General features: G+C 47.2%; 5 non-coding genes across 5 annotated transcripts; 2 read left to right on the top strand and 3 right to left on the bottom strand.

Annotated features, from left to right (window-relative positions):
• Nucleotides 1–9602: 9602 nt before the first annotated feature.
• On the bottom strand, nucleotides 9603–9675 carry TRNAR-CCU. Its single transcript has one exon. It is a non-coding gene; the product is annotated as a tRNA-Arg (tRNA).
• A 277-nt stretch (nucleotides 9676–9952) lies between these two features.
• TRNAR-UCG lies at nucleotides 9953–10025 on the bottom strand. The gene has a single exon. It is a non-coding gene; the product is annotated as a tRNA-Arg (tRNA).
• A 207-nt stretch (nucleotides 10026–10232) lies between these two features.
• Nucleotides 10233–10305, top strand: TRNAR-UCG. The gene has a single exon. It is a non-coding gene; the product is annotated as a tRNA-Arg (tRNA).
• Nucleotides 10306–10633: 328 nt separating this feature from the next.
• Nucleotides 10634–10706, top strand: TRNAR-CCU. Its single transcript has one exon. It is a non-coding gene; the product is annotated as a tRNA-Arg (tRNA).
• A 236-nt stretch (nucleotides 10707–10942) lies between these two features.
• On the bottom strand, nucleotides 10943–11015 carry TRNAR-CCU. The gene has a single exon. It is a non-coding gene; the product is annotated as a tRNA-Arg (tRNA).
• Nucleotides 11016–12616: the final 1601 nt, after the last annotated feature.

The raw sequence follows: 12616 nt of genomic DNA, 5'->3' as shown, positions 1-12616 counted from the left end.
CATGTGAGCAGGTTGGCTACTCTTCCTGAGAAACCGCCTGCTATCGACTGGGCTTACTACAAGGCCAATGTGGCAAAGGCTGGCTTGGTAGATGACTTTGAGAAGAAGGTGAGAGACTTCAGGTGGCCAATGCACTGGTCTTGTAGTGTGGCTTGTGGGTGCGGAGCAAAACAGTAGGTAATTACACATGCAGGATGACAGCATGGAAACAAGGGTGCTGTTAACAGATCCCAAAGGAAGCTCAGGAAAGATGGGTGTGATCAAAAGTCTGGAGGTAGTAGATTTATATGGTAAATATGTGCAGAGAATTCAATGTCTTCATGCAACAAGTTTCTTACCCAAAGAAACAGTCCAGTATAGCCTTAATCAGGGAGCCAGAGGGCTGTGGAGTTAAAAGTTTCCATCCCAGGTCTTCTCAATTATTTTTTAGCCCCTCGCCTGTCTCCCTAACATCTTTTCTACCCTTTCACTATTTTCCTCCTTTTTCTGCTCTTTTTTGACTTAATGTCTCATCCACTGAACGTCTTCTGACATTTACATGTTAAACCTCAGTATCCAGATTTTATTTGTTTATTCATTTGGCAGAGCTTTTCAAACAACTGCTCTCTGCCAGGTACAGTGTTCATTGTGGGCTGTAGGACTAAGCAGTTTTCTAAGAAGACTGTCGTCATCACCATGGGGTAAATAAACATTACTTCTGCCAGTCAGTCCATTAGGGTTTCATTTGAAAGAGAAGTCAGAGTTTCTTCAGGAGTACAAGGTTCTAGGAGGCCATTTTTGAGGTCATCAAAATCCAACTGTCCTTTTCAGATGAAGAAACTGAAGCTCATCATAATAATTGTCCAGTTAGTGACAGGACTCAGAACGTTGAGTTCCTGTTTTCAGGGTAATACTCCTACTACAGCATGCTAGCTAGATGCATACTGGTTTCCTCTTGGAATGGAGAATGTGTTTTTATTTATAAGGATTGGTGGCTTTGAGCCCTTTCTTTGGATTCCCCAGTGTATTAATAACGACTGCCCCTGGGGCACCTGGGTGGTTCACTGGTTGAGCTACTGCCTTTGGCTCAGGTCATGATCCCTGGGTCCTGGGATCGATCCTGAATCGGGGAGCCTGCTTCTCCCTTTGCCTGTATCTCTGCCTCTCTCTGTGTGTCTCTCATGAATAAATAAGTAAAATCTTTAAAAAAATAACAACTGTCCCTGTGTTTGTAGTTTAATGCCCTGAAGGTTCCTGTGCCAGAGGATAAATACACTGTCCAGGTGGATGCTGAGGAAAAAGAAGATGTAAGTAGTCTGGACTCTATTTATTCTAAAGTTTTCTTACACTGGAAGTTAGGTTAAGGTAGAGTGAATTAAAAGCAGTAAAATAAAAAAAATAAAAAATAAATAAATAAAAAATAAATTAATTAATTAATAAAATAAATAAAAAAATAAAAATAAATAAAAATAAAATAAAAAAAATAAAAGCAGTAAAATAAACTGTAGAAAATGCAAGTACTCTATGGTGACAGTGCTTCAGTAGTTGCCTGGGACTGGGAGGGAGGGGGCTGATAAATTCGTTCACTGTCTTGATTGTGGTCATGGTTTCACAGGTGGATACATATATCAGGACTTCTCAAGTAGCCTTCTTGCAGTATGTGCATTTTATTGTTTGCCAGTTATACTTCCACAAAGCTGTTAGAAACAAGGAGTTAGAATTGGGTAGGGAAATTATCCAAGGTAGTATTCAAATACCTAACTATTTGTTTGAAAGTATGAAAACCAAATGTGGGGGGCGTCTGGGTGGCTCAGTTGTTGAGCATCTGCCTTTGGCTCAGGTCATGATCCTGGGGTCCTGGGATCAAGTCCCACATCGGGCTCCTTGTAGGGAGCCTGCTTCTCCCTCTGCCTATGTCTTTGCCTCTATGTGTCTCTCATGAATAAATAAGTCTTAAGAAAAAAAAAAAAAAAGAGGGCAGCCCGGGTGGCTCAACTGTTTAGCACCGCCTTCAGCCCAGGGTGTGATCCTGGAGACCCAGGATCGAGTCCTACGTGGGGCTCCCTGCATGGAGCCTGCTTCTCCCTCTGCCTGTGTCTCTGCCTCTCTCCCTCTCCCTCCCTCTCTCTCTCTCTCTGTGTGTGTGTCTCTCGTGAATAAATAAATAAAATCTTAAAAAAAAAGAGAGAGAGAAAGCCAAGTCAAATGTGGGAACCCAGGTGGCTCCACCAAAAGAGAAATCTGGCTAGGTGATTAGGCGGCTTGTCCTGACATTTAGTCTGTGAAACAGGGGCACTCTGTAGGTTGCCTAGGTGAATAACTTGCTGATGATCCTTAGTCATGCTAGAGTAAGCTGGTTCTCCTGTATGGGCTTCTTCATGCATTTAGGAAAAGCTGTAGTTTGCTTCCCAAAGCCAGCATTCCCCCTGGAGTCAGGGCAGCCACATATTCTGCATACAGAGTGGGAAAGCAAGAGTGTGGGGCTCTGCGACTTTTGTCTTGGGAGCCTCAGAGTCAGGACAGTACAATTTGGTTTCAAAACAGTATCTCCCTTCTCTTCAAGGTGAAAAGCTGTGCTGAGTTTTTGTCCCTCTCAAAGGTCAGGATTGAAGAATATGAAAAAGAGGTAAGGATCAGCCTTGGCCTTTGCATGTAATATGATTTCTCTCTTTCATGGCCATCCATCTTTCACCTAGCAGCAGTAACCTACCTCAGATTCTTTTTTTGCATTTCTGTGGCCCTATTTTACCTTGACACAATTCCCTTCTTTCCAGCTGGAGAAGATGAAGAACATAATTCCATTTGATCAGATGACTATTGAGGACCTGAATGAAGTCTTCCCAGAAACCAAATTAGACAAGAAGAAGTATCCCTATTGGCCTCACAAGCCAATTGAAAATTTATAAACTTGAGTTGAGGAGAAAGCAGCCCCGGCCCTCATATGATAAACATTGGACATTAAAAATAATGATACGGTGTTGTGTGTCTCGAGGCTCTTTTGCAGTTGAGATAATTACAATTCTGAGATGCCCTCACTAGAAGTGGACTTTTTGTTAAAATGGAAAGATGAGCCTACAGGTATGTGCTGGTGTAGTTACCTAATGGTTAGGGTATGTAGGAGCCAGTTAGCCCTCAGGGCTGCTTATATCCTAACAAACAACAATAGGGCTGATGACAGTGCATTTCACTGAACTATGTTAAAAAGGAATCCTCTACTCTCTTGAGCTTCCTCTTTGCTTTCAAACCACTGGTTTCTAAGCACTGCTTCCTTGTACTTATCTCTAAGTAAGTCACAACACAAGGACAGACAGATGGTCCAACTTGCAGATGTAACAGCAGGGTGAGTAGCAAGCAGGGATCTCCTTTTCTGTGCTTCAGTTCCTCAGCATAAATGTGGTATGAAAGGACATTTTGTTGCAGAGTTAAAACATTACAGTTTTGTATTCGAACATTGAAAATTATTTCAATATCATCATTTTGTTTAAAAATGTTCATATTATTGATCTGGCTGGCTCAGTTGGTAGAGCACAGTGACTCCTGGTCTTGGGGTGATGAGTTTGAGGCCCACGTTTGGTGTAAAGATGACTTTAAAAAAAAAAAAGACAAAGTAAGGTGAGATGGTAGAAAGCATTCTATTGCCCTTGAAGTCAGAGGATCTGGTCTGCCTCCCACTTTACTCTTAGCATTTAAAAAATTTTTAAATTTGTTAATTAGCCATACTACGTCATTAGTCTTTTTGAGCATTTAATTGCTTGTTTTAGACTACTTGTTTACTGTTTTAGGACTTGCTTTTTCTCATTCACAAACCTCAGGATCATAATGAAAATTAAATGTGGTAACCCGGGAAGGTTCTAAGTAAGCAGGAGTTCTGAGCAGAGGCATCTGACCTGATAAGGCCTACATCCTGTAGGAAAAACCTGCAAGAGGAAGGGCAGCATGCACAGACCCAACAGTCTTTTGACATTGCTAACAAAGATGGCAGATGGATTAATGGAGAAGAGCAATGATGGCTGATAGCGCCTAGAAAGCCGTGTGGTCTTAAGGGACATAAGCAGAGGAGAGCCTGGGCCCCATCACCCCTGATCATACGGGCAGGCACTATGCTAAAGGTAAAATGTGGTTGAGGGCCAAGATGTGTTCCATGGAGAGGTGCTTTAGTTACAACAGTCTGATGCAGGTGTGCCTTTAATGCACAAAACAGAAATGAATAGCACACATTCCCTCTCCACTGTGAATTAATTGGCACTGAGCCATCTCTCTGAATGAAGGATTCAGACAAGTGAAACATGAGGAATCTAATAAAACATTCAGTTTGCTTTTGGAGTGTGGTTAGAACTCCCATTCAAGGAAGGACCCAACAGCCGTCCCTGGGAAGTTTGATAACAAGAGTCCCTAGCATTGGAGGGAGACCCTTTGGAAGACTTAATGGAAGAGATACCAGTGAACAACTGAACATGCTGTCTATCCAGGACATTTGGGTAGAATTGGGACACTTTTAAATTGCATAGTCTCCTGGGTTGTTTGAAATTTTTGCATTGAGCATGCATTGATTTTATGTTGAAAATAATTACTAGTGGGATGCCTGCCTGGCTCCATTAGTGGAGTGTGTGACTCTTGATCTCAGGGTTGTGAGTTCAAGCCCCATGTTGGGTGTAGAGATAACTTAAGATATTAAAAATCACTAGTAAAATGGGACTTGCTTATAAAATTACTAGAGAAAAATGCATCCTATATACCAAGAGTTAAAGATAGAAATCAGCAAAGTAGCATAAATACAGGACCAAACATACTTAAGATAATTATGAATTAGTAAAGACTCCCTATTAGAAGGCATTGAGTCAACCCAAAATCCAATCACAAGCTGTCCATCCTTAAAAAAAGGTATCAAGGGTTCCAGTTCATTCAAAAAATGCACTGAAGGAAAAAAAATATGCATTTATCCTGCCTTTTTGAACTACTGTATTGGGACGCCTAGGTGGCTCAGCGGTTGAGCGCCTACCTTCAGCCCAGGGCGTGATCCCGGGGTCCTGTGATTGAGTCCCACATCAGGCTCCCTGCATGGAGCCTGCTTCTCTCTGCCTCTCTCTCTCTCTCTGTCTGTCTTTCATGAATAAATAAATAAAAATCTTAAGAAAAAAAAAAAAACTATTTCAGGCACCTGGGTGGCTCAGTTGGTTAAGCACCTGCCTTCGGTTAAGGTCATGATTCCAGAGTTCTGCCCCTCATTGGGCTCCTTCCTCAGTGGGGATCCTGCTTCTCCCTCTCCCTCTGCCGGCCACTCCTGCTTGTGTGCTCACTTGCTTGCTCTCTCAAAATCTATTTATTTATTTATTTGCTCTCTCAAAATATTTAAAAAATAAACTATTTCAACTAATAGACATAATTAAAGTTCTTCACAAAGTATTCAAGCCAATAAATGTGGAAAAAAGTAACATCAGAAAAGTCACTATTTTGTAATTCCTAATGAAATAGTTTTTTTTAGGCCAAGCTCCTCAATGGGTGAAACCATTACATGAAAGGTTGAGGAACTTGACCGTGAGCAGGCTCTCCGTTCCTGATGCCAAGCCTATCTCCTGTACCTTCTGATACACTAAATTAAACACAGCACTGTTTGGAAGGTGGTTTTGTTTTTGTTTTTGTTTTTGTTTTTGTTTTGTTTCTTGTTTTTTGTTTTTGTTTTTGTCAGAAAGTTGAACCTGACTTTGAGGCATTGAAACTAACTTCCAATTTAGAGGAAATACCTGGGATAGAAGAACAAGTTAAATGACACTATGAAGTAAAGATAAATTCAAAATATGGGACATTTGACCTTTGTTTTTTAACAAGTCAGTGGTGCAGGGTAAGGTAAGAGGGGAAATCAGGGACAGCTTTAGGTTAAAAGAGGCTGAAAAGACCCAACATCCAAATCTTGTGTGTGACTTTAATTGGATTCTGATTTGCAGCAATCAACTGTAAAAAGATAATTAAGAGATGAATACTGAAGTATGTGATTGTATTCTGTGGTGAAATGATACGATGTCTGGGATTACTTTAAAAACTTCAAAAAAAAAAAGAACTTCAGAAGGGGCACCTGGGTGGCTGGCTCAGTCGGTTGTGTCTGCCTTCACCACAAGGTCATGATCCGAGAGTCCTGGGATGAGCCCCATCCTCCCCTGCTCTGGCTCTCCACTCAGCGAGGAGTCTGCCTCTCCCTCTCCTACTGCTTCACCTGCTTGTGCTCTCTCGCTGTCAAATAAAATCTTAAAAAAAATAAAATGTCAGAAAAAAAGGATAAAGGGATTAATGGAGCAAATGTGAAAAAATCCTGCTGGTAAATCTAGGTTGGTTCATTCACTATTTTCTGTTTTTGTGTATGTTTGAAAATTTTTGTAACACATTTTTAAAGGATGGGCAACAATGTAGAGTCACTATCTAGCAAAGTAGAATTCAAGACAAAAACATGAAATGGGTCAAATATAATTCTTAATAAAGGGAATAACCAACATGAAAAAATTATTGGAACCTTGATGTGCTGAAAAAAAAAAATATATAAAGCATCAAAATACATAAAGCAAAAAAGTTTAAAAATGCTAGAAACAATAGTTGCAAAGATTTTAACTCATTTTTGGCATTTGCAAAACTGAGATTATAGCAAACTATAATAAAAAGGCTCACTTAATAGGTTATATAGTAAATTCTGTGTCATATAAACAGAATACTAGGAACTGATAATGTTAGGCTATAAAGAAAGCTTCAAAAAAAAAAAAAAAAAACAAACAAAAACAAAAAACAAAAAAGGACACATCAACTGATCCCAGAACAAATGTTACATAAAACCAACAATAGACAAAGTATAAATTACAATAACACAACACAATACAAAAATGCAGGCACTTGGAAACTCCTTGTTCTCATGAATTTCATTGAGAAATCAAGTAAATGCAGAATGCTTGGAAGACAAAAGTAATGCAATCAATCCTAAAGGATTAGAAAGATCTAGAGGGTTCTGGAAGATTCTTTGTTGAGTGCCAGCATATCTTAGTCATATTTATATTCCCCAGGGTTTAGCACTGCTCAGCATCCAGAAGAATTTTTTTTTTCATCCAGAAGAATCTTAATAAGCATTTATAATGAATGACGGAAAAGAAAAGATGAAATTTGAGCCTTCAGGCATTCACATCTGGCTAGGATAATATCACATATAAACCTTGAATAATGGGGCAAACTAGTCTTAGCAAATATGATGGGCTTATCGAGCACATACTGTGTTCCAGGCATTGTTCTACTCCCTTGATGTGAACATCATTGTATTTACTCCTCACAACAACCCTCTGAGGTAGCTGGCGAATGGGTCAGAACATTAAGGAAGTCCTCTGAAGGTGACAGGATTGCCAGGCCTCCTCGGAGTACTCAGCCAGTGGCTCCCCATCACCCTCTTTATTTTGAAATCATCCTATTCATCAATTTGCTTCTTTTACCGCCTGCCTGCCGAGCTCACTAAACCAGCGGATGGTTTTAGAATATCTGAAGCGGGAAACCCGCAGAAGCTCCAGTGGGACAGGCCAGGGCCATGATGCTGCAGCCACATGGCAGGACTTGGGAGCCAGACGTGGCCTTAGCATCCATAAAACTTGATGTCTGGTCTGGAGTAGAGAGAGCAGGAACAACTCTGGATGATGCTGGAGAAGGGAGAGGAGAATTCTGTACTTCTAGTTTGGGTTGTTTCTTTTACAAAAAGTACAAGGACACAGTGTTTTGTTTTTTTTTTTTTTAAAGATTTTATTTATTCATGAGAGACACAGGCAGAGACACAGGCAGAGAGGTTGAAGCAGACTCCATGCAGGGAGCCCGATGCTGAACTCGATTCTGGGACCCTGGGGTTACGCCCTGAGCCCAAGGCAGACGCTCAACTGCTGAGCCACCCAAGTGCCCCAGACACAGTGGTTTTTAAACTTTTGGGGATAAAGACTTAGGAAAGTGATGAACAGTTCATCCTCCCCCAGAGTAGACATAGAATCTCCGAGGGGCACGCGTTTGAGACGGTCAGCCTGGAAAGCCCAACCACACAACTCCCCTGGAGCTGTGTGCTCCAAAGTGGCAAAAAAAAAAAAAAAAAAAAAAAAAAAAAATCTACCCAAAATAATATATTTTTCTCAATTAAGCATTTTGCAAAAGGATTATAAACATATGAAAGTGTAAATTGTAAACAAGATCCCTCTCTCTGCATGGACATGGCCAACAAGCACATGAGAAAATGCTCTGCATCACTTGCCATCAGGGAAATACAAATCAAAACCACAATGAGATACCACCTCACCCCAGTGAGAATGGGGAAAATTAACAAGGCAGGAAACCACAAATGTTGGAGAGGATGCGGAGAAAAGGGAACCCTCCTGCACTGTTGGTGGGAATGTGAACTGGTGCAGCCACTCTGGAAAACTGTGTGGAGGTTCCTCAAAGAGTTAAAAATAGACCTGCCCTATGACCCAGCAATTGCACTGTTGGGGATTTATCCCAAAGATTCAGATGCAATGAAACGTCGGGACACCTGCACCCCGATGTTTCTAGCAGCAATGGCCACAATAGCCAAACTGTGGAAGGAGCCTTGGTGTCCATCGAAAGATGAATGGATAAAGAAGATGTGGTTTGTGTATACAGTGGAATATTACTCAGCCATTAGGAACGACGAATACCCACCATTTGCTTCAACGTGGATGGAACTGGAGGGTATTATGCTGAGTGAAATAAGTCAATCGGAGAAGGACAAACAGTGTATGGTCTCATTCATTTGGGGAATATAAATAATAGTGAAAGGGAATATAAAGGAAGGGAGAAGAAATGTTGGGAAATATCAGGAAGGGAGACAGAACATAAAGACTCCTAACTCGGGGAAACGAACTAGGGGTGGTGGAAGGGGAGGAGGGCGGGGGGTGGGGGTGAATGGGTGACGGGCACTGAGGTGGACACTTGATGGGATGAGCACTGGGTGTTCTTCTGTATGTTGGTAAATTGAACACCAATAAGAATTAATTAAAAAAAAACAAACAAGATCCCTCTCTCTGGCAGTCCCTTTGGAAACACTGCCGTGCCACCTTCCTCCTGCGGGCCTGGGCTGATACCGGAGGCTGGTGTCCACTGCGCGTGCACATCCGTGCTGCCCTGCACCCCTCTCCTCGTCCTAGCCGGGCCATGGGCGGTGGCTGCCGTTTGCATGGGACCGAGCGCACAGGGAGCCCAGGGCGGCGGGGGGCAGCACCCGCGCTCCGCCTGCCCCTGTCCTCCGGGGCTTGAGGGGCAGGGGGCTGCCACCTGCACCGCTTTTAACTTGATAGTGATGGACTCACACCGAATACGCGCGCCTCACTCATGCGTGGGTCTCATCCTGCAGAACACTTTCACGAGGTGTGTTTGCGTACATACCGCGTGGGGCCGCGTTTGCCCTCCCATGGGTTTATCTTTCAAAGTGCGGTCGAGCTAGATCAAAAAGAAAAGGCAAATTACCGACAACCGAGACATCCACGCGCTTAAAAAAAAAAAAAATAAAGAGAGAAAACGAGAAAGAGGATTTGATTTCGCCGTGTGGTATTTAAGTTTTACTTTACTACAGGTAATTTGAAAAAGCCACTCCCACAACCAGACCACCTCACCCCAGATGGGACTCGAACCCACAATCCCTGGCTTAGGAGGCCAGTGCCTTATCCATTAGGCCACTGGGGCTTCACGCAAGCGGCGCCCGATCACATGTCTCTTAAACTGTGATGCCCAGTGGCGGCGTAATGACGTCAGGTCCGGGAGCTCCCAGGTGCAAAATTGGATTGGACGGGAGCCGTCACAATCCGCTTCAGGTGAGGGGGCCTGCGGTCAGGAAGGGGTACGGAGGCCCGACTGTGTCTAAAACTAGGGTAGAGCCAGGGATTCAGCCGCAGTAGAGGTTGTGCTGGTCTCTCTTCAAGATTATTTTTCTTATGTCTTTCTCTTCAGGATTAAAACATTTCGACCACGAAGGGACTCGAACCCTCAATCTTCTGATCCGAAGTCAGACGCCTTATCCATTAGGCCACGCGGTCCCCTCACGCAAGCTTTGCTGCCGGGACACCTATTCAGTGACCTGGGGCTGCACTAGCACTGACGCTGCCGCGGGAGCCGCACCGGGCTCCGGCCCCGCCGCGCCTGCGACGCAGCCTGAGGTCCCGCCCGCGCCGCCCGCGCCGCCCGCGCCGCCACCGCCGAGGGGGCTGCACCTGGCCCGCGCACGGCGGCCCCCAGGGCGTCGCGGCCGCGTGGCCTAACGGATAAGGCGTCTGACTTCGGATCAGAAGATTGAGGGTTCGAGTCCCTTCGTGGTCGGCTTCCTTTTGGGTGCGGGGCGCCTGCCCTTCGGTGACGCGGCCACGGCAGCCCGGCCCGGCGGCCTCGTCTGCGGTTCGTTCTGCTTCCCTCCTCGTCCCCTGCCGGGTCCCCGAGGCCGCTCGGCACTCGCCTTCCGGGAAGCGCGCTCCTCTCCGTGCACCTGCGCGCCGCCAGCACCGCGTGGTCCCCGCGGGACGCGGCTTCGTCGCCGAGCCTCGGCCTCCGGCGGCCGCTCGGGTCCGGGGGCGCGGTCCAGCCCCGCGGGAGCGCCGCGCGCGTGCGGCTGCGCGTTACCACCGACCACGTGGACGCCGCGTGTTGTCGCGCCCCAGTGGCCTAATGGATAAGGCACTGGCCTCCTAAGCCAGGGATTGTGGGTTCGAGTCCCACCTGGGGTGGCGCGGGCGGCTTCTCCCCGCGGGAACTTTTGGTGCCGGGGGCCGTGGGGTCAGCACGGTCTGCTCTCCCCGCTCTAGCCCAGGTGTCCCCGCGGTCCCTGGGGACACGCAGCTCCTTTAAGCCTCCGGGGCGAGTCCGGCCTCCGAGGTCTCGGCCTGCGGAACCCGCAAAAGTTGTGAGCGGTCATCTTCGGGCTCTTCAACGCGGCCGAGGCTCGGCGCCAAAAAGACGCCCTTACCCCAGGTGGGACTCGAACCCACAATCCCTGGCTTAGGAGGCCAGTGCCTTATCCATTAGGCCACTGGGGCCTGCGGGTCGAGGTGGCGCCTTCCGGGCCTCTAGTCTCGGCCGCCCGCGCCGGGGCGTCAGCAGCGGAAGCCCCGGGAGCCCCGGGAGCCCCAGCCGCGGTGTCCCCTGTGCAGGACCGACGGGCTCCAGGAGCGTGAGGGCCACCAGTGCAGGCGGGGAGCCGGAGCATAGGATCTTCAGCATCGCGAGGCAGTGCACGGACCCGGAGGGACAAATCTTTCCGGTCACAGACACGCATCAGATCTAAAACAAATCTATGTGGAGCCACATCGATCCTTCGCCCCAATACGCCGTTCCTTCAGGACAGTTTACAAAACGTAACACGAGGAAAGAGCGAGCTCATGTGCAAACGGCACCCCCGTTTAGGGTTAGGGTCCCCTCAAGCTCCCCGCGCTTCCCGCAGAAGCTTCGGCCGAGGCAGCTGTTTGTCCCCGTCGTGCCTGCGTCCAGAACCTGCCTCTCCCGTCTCCAAGCACCCAGGGCACAGGGGGTGTGGACACCTTCTTGTTTGTTCTTCTCTCTCCGACATGTGGAAAGTCTGCAGAAACTCACCTCTTCCTCCCCTAAGCTCAGCAAGAGGGGGGGTTGGGCCCACCTGGCTCCAGTGCCCTGCCTTGACCTGCGCCCCTTTACCTGAACCAAAGTCCCTCCAGGAGGCTCCTCGTGCCGCCTCCGCTCAGCCCCCCCCTCCTCCCGCTAAATCCTTTCCTCACCGGCAAGCAGTTCTGCGTTGCTTTCAACTAGGACCCCACGGAGCCATTGGCTGGGGCAGTCACCTGTGTCCATTCTGCGGTCCTCTACCTTTTTAAAAACAATTGTTTTATTAGTAGGCTCCACTGCCGAAGTGGGGCTCGGACTGAGGACCCGAGAGTCACATGCTCTACCCGAGTCAGCCAGGCAGCCCAGCCGCCCGCCCTTTTGAAGGATGGATCCTATCCCTGTGCTCTACTCCCTGTCCCCCAGCCTGTTATCCTTTCATCCCCTCCAGTGTGTCCCGAATGCCTTTCCAGGTCCCTTCCTGTGTCACCAGTGTTTTCTGGGGGCCCCTCGGGTCCAGCACTGTGCTCCAGGGTCAGCCCACAGGGATGCTTTTCCTGGTCCCCCTGCTGCCACCATCTAACCCAGCATGTCCCCAGGTTCTGCGCTGCTCATCCTCCATGGCTCTTACCATCCCCAACACTGCTTCTGCGCTCCATCCTGCATCCTCCAACCGCACCCTCACTCGCGGCCCCAGGCCTCCACCCTCTCTCCTGGGCATCACCTCAGAGCCTTCCTCCTCGGGCCGCACGAGTCAGCTCCTCACAGGCGAAGCCATTCTCATCCCCCATCCTCCATCCCAGCATCCTCCCGAGGCTGCACCCTTTGTGCCTCCCATCTCCATACACATCACCCGTGTGACACACACCTGCTCCATGCTCCACCTGGAGCCATCTTCTGTCTCCATCACCCTTTTGCACCTGCTAGTGGCTCTCCTTTCTTGTTGCCACTGCCCTAGTTCCAAGGATGGGTCCCTGCCTCCTACATGGGTCAGTCCGCCAGCCTATGCTCATCTCCCTTCACAGACACCTTCCCGACAGCCTCTGCAGAGGTAGTATAAATG

This window comes from Vulpes lagopus, chromosome 12 (assembly GCF_018345385.1).
Source record: "Vulpes lagopus strain Blue_001 chromosome 12, ASM1834538v1, whole genome shotgun sequence".
NCBI lineage: Eukaryota > Metazoa > Chordata > Mammalia > Carnivora > Canidae > Vulpes > Vulpes lagopus.
This window is presented reverse-complemented; position numbering and strand designations above follow the sequence as displayed.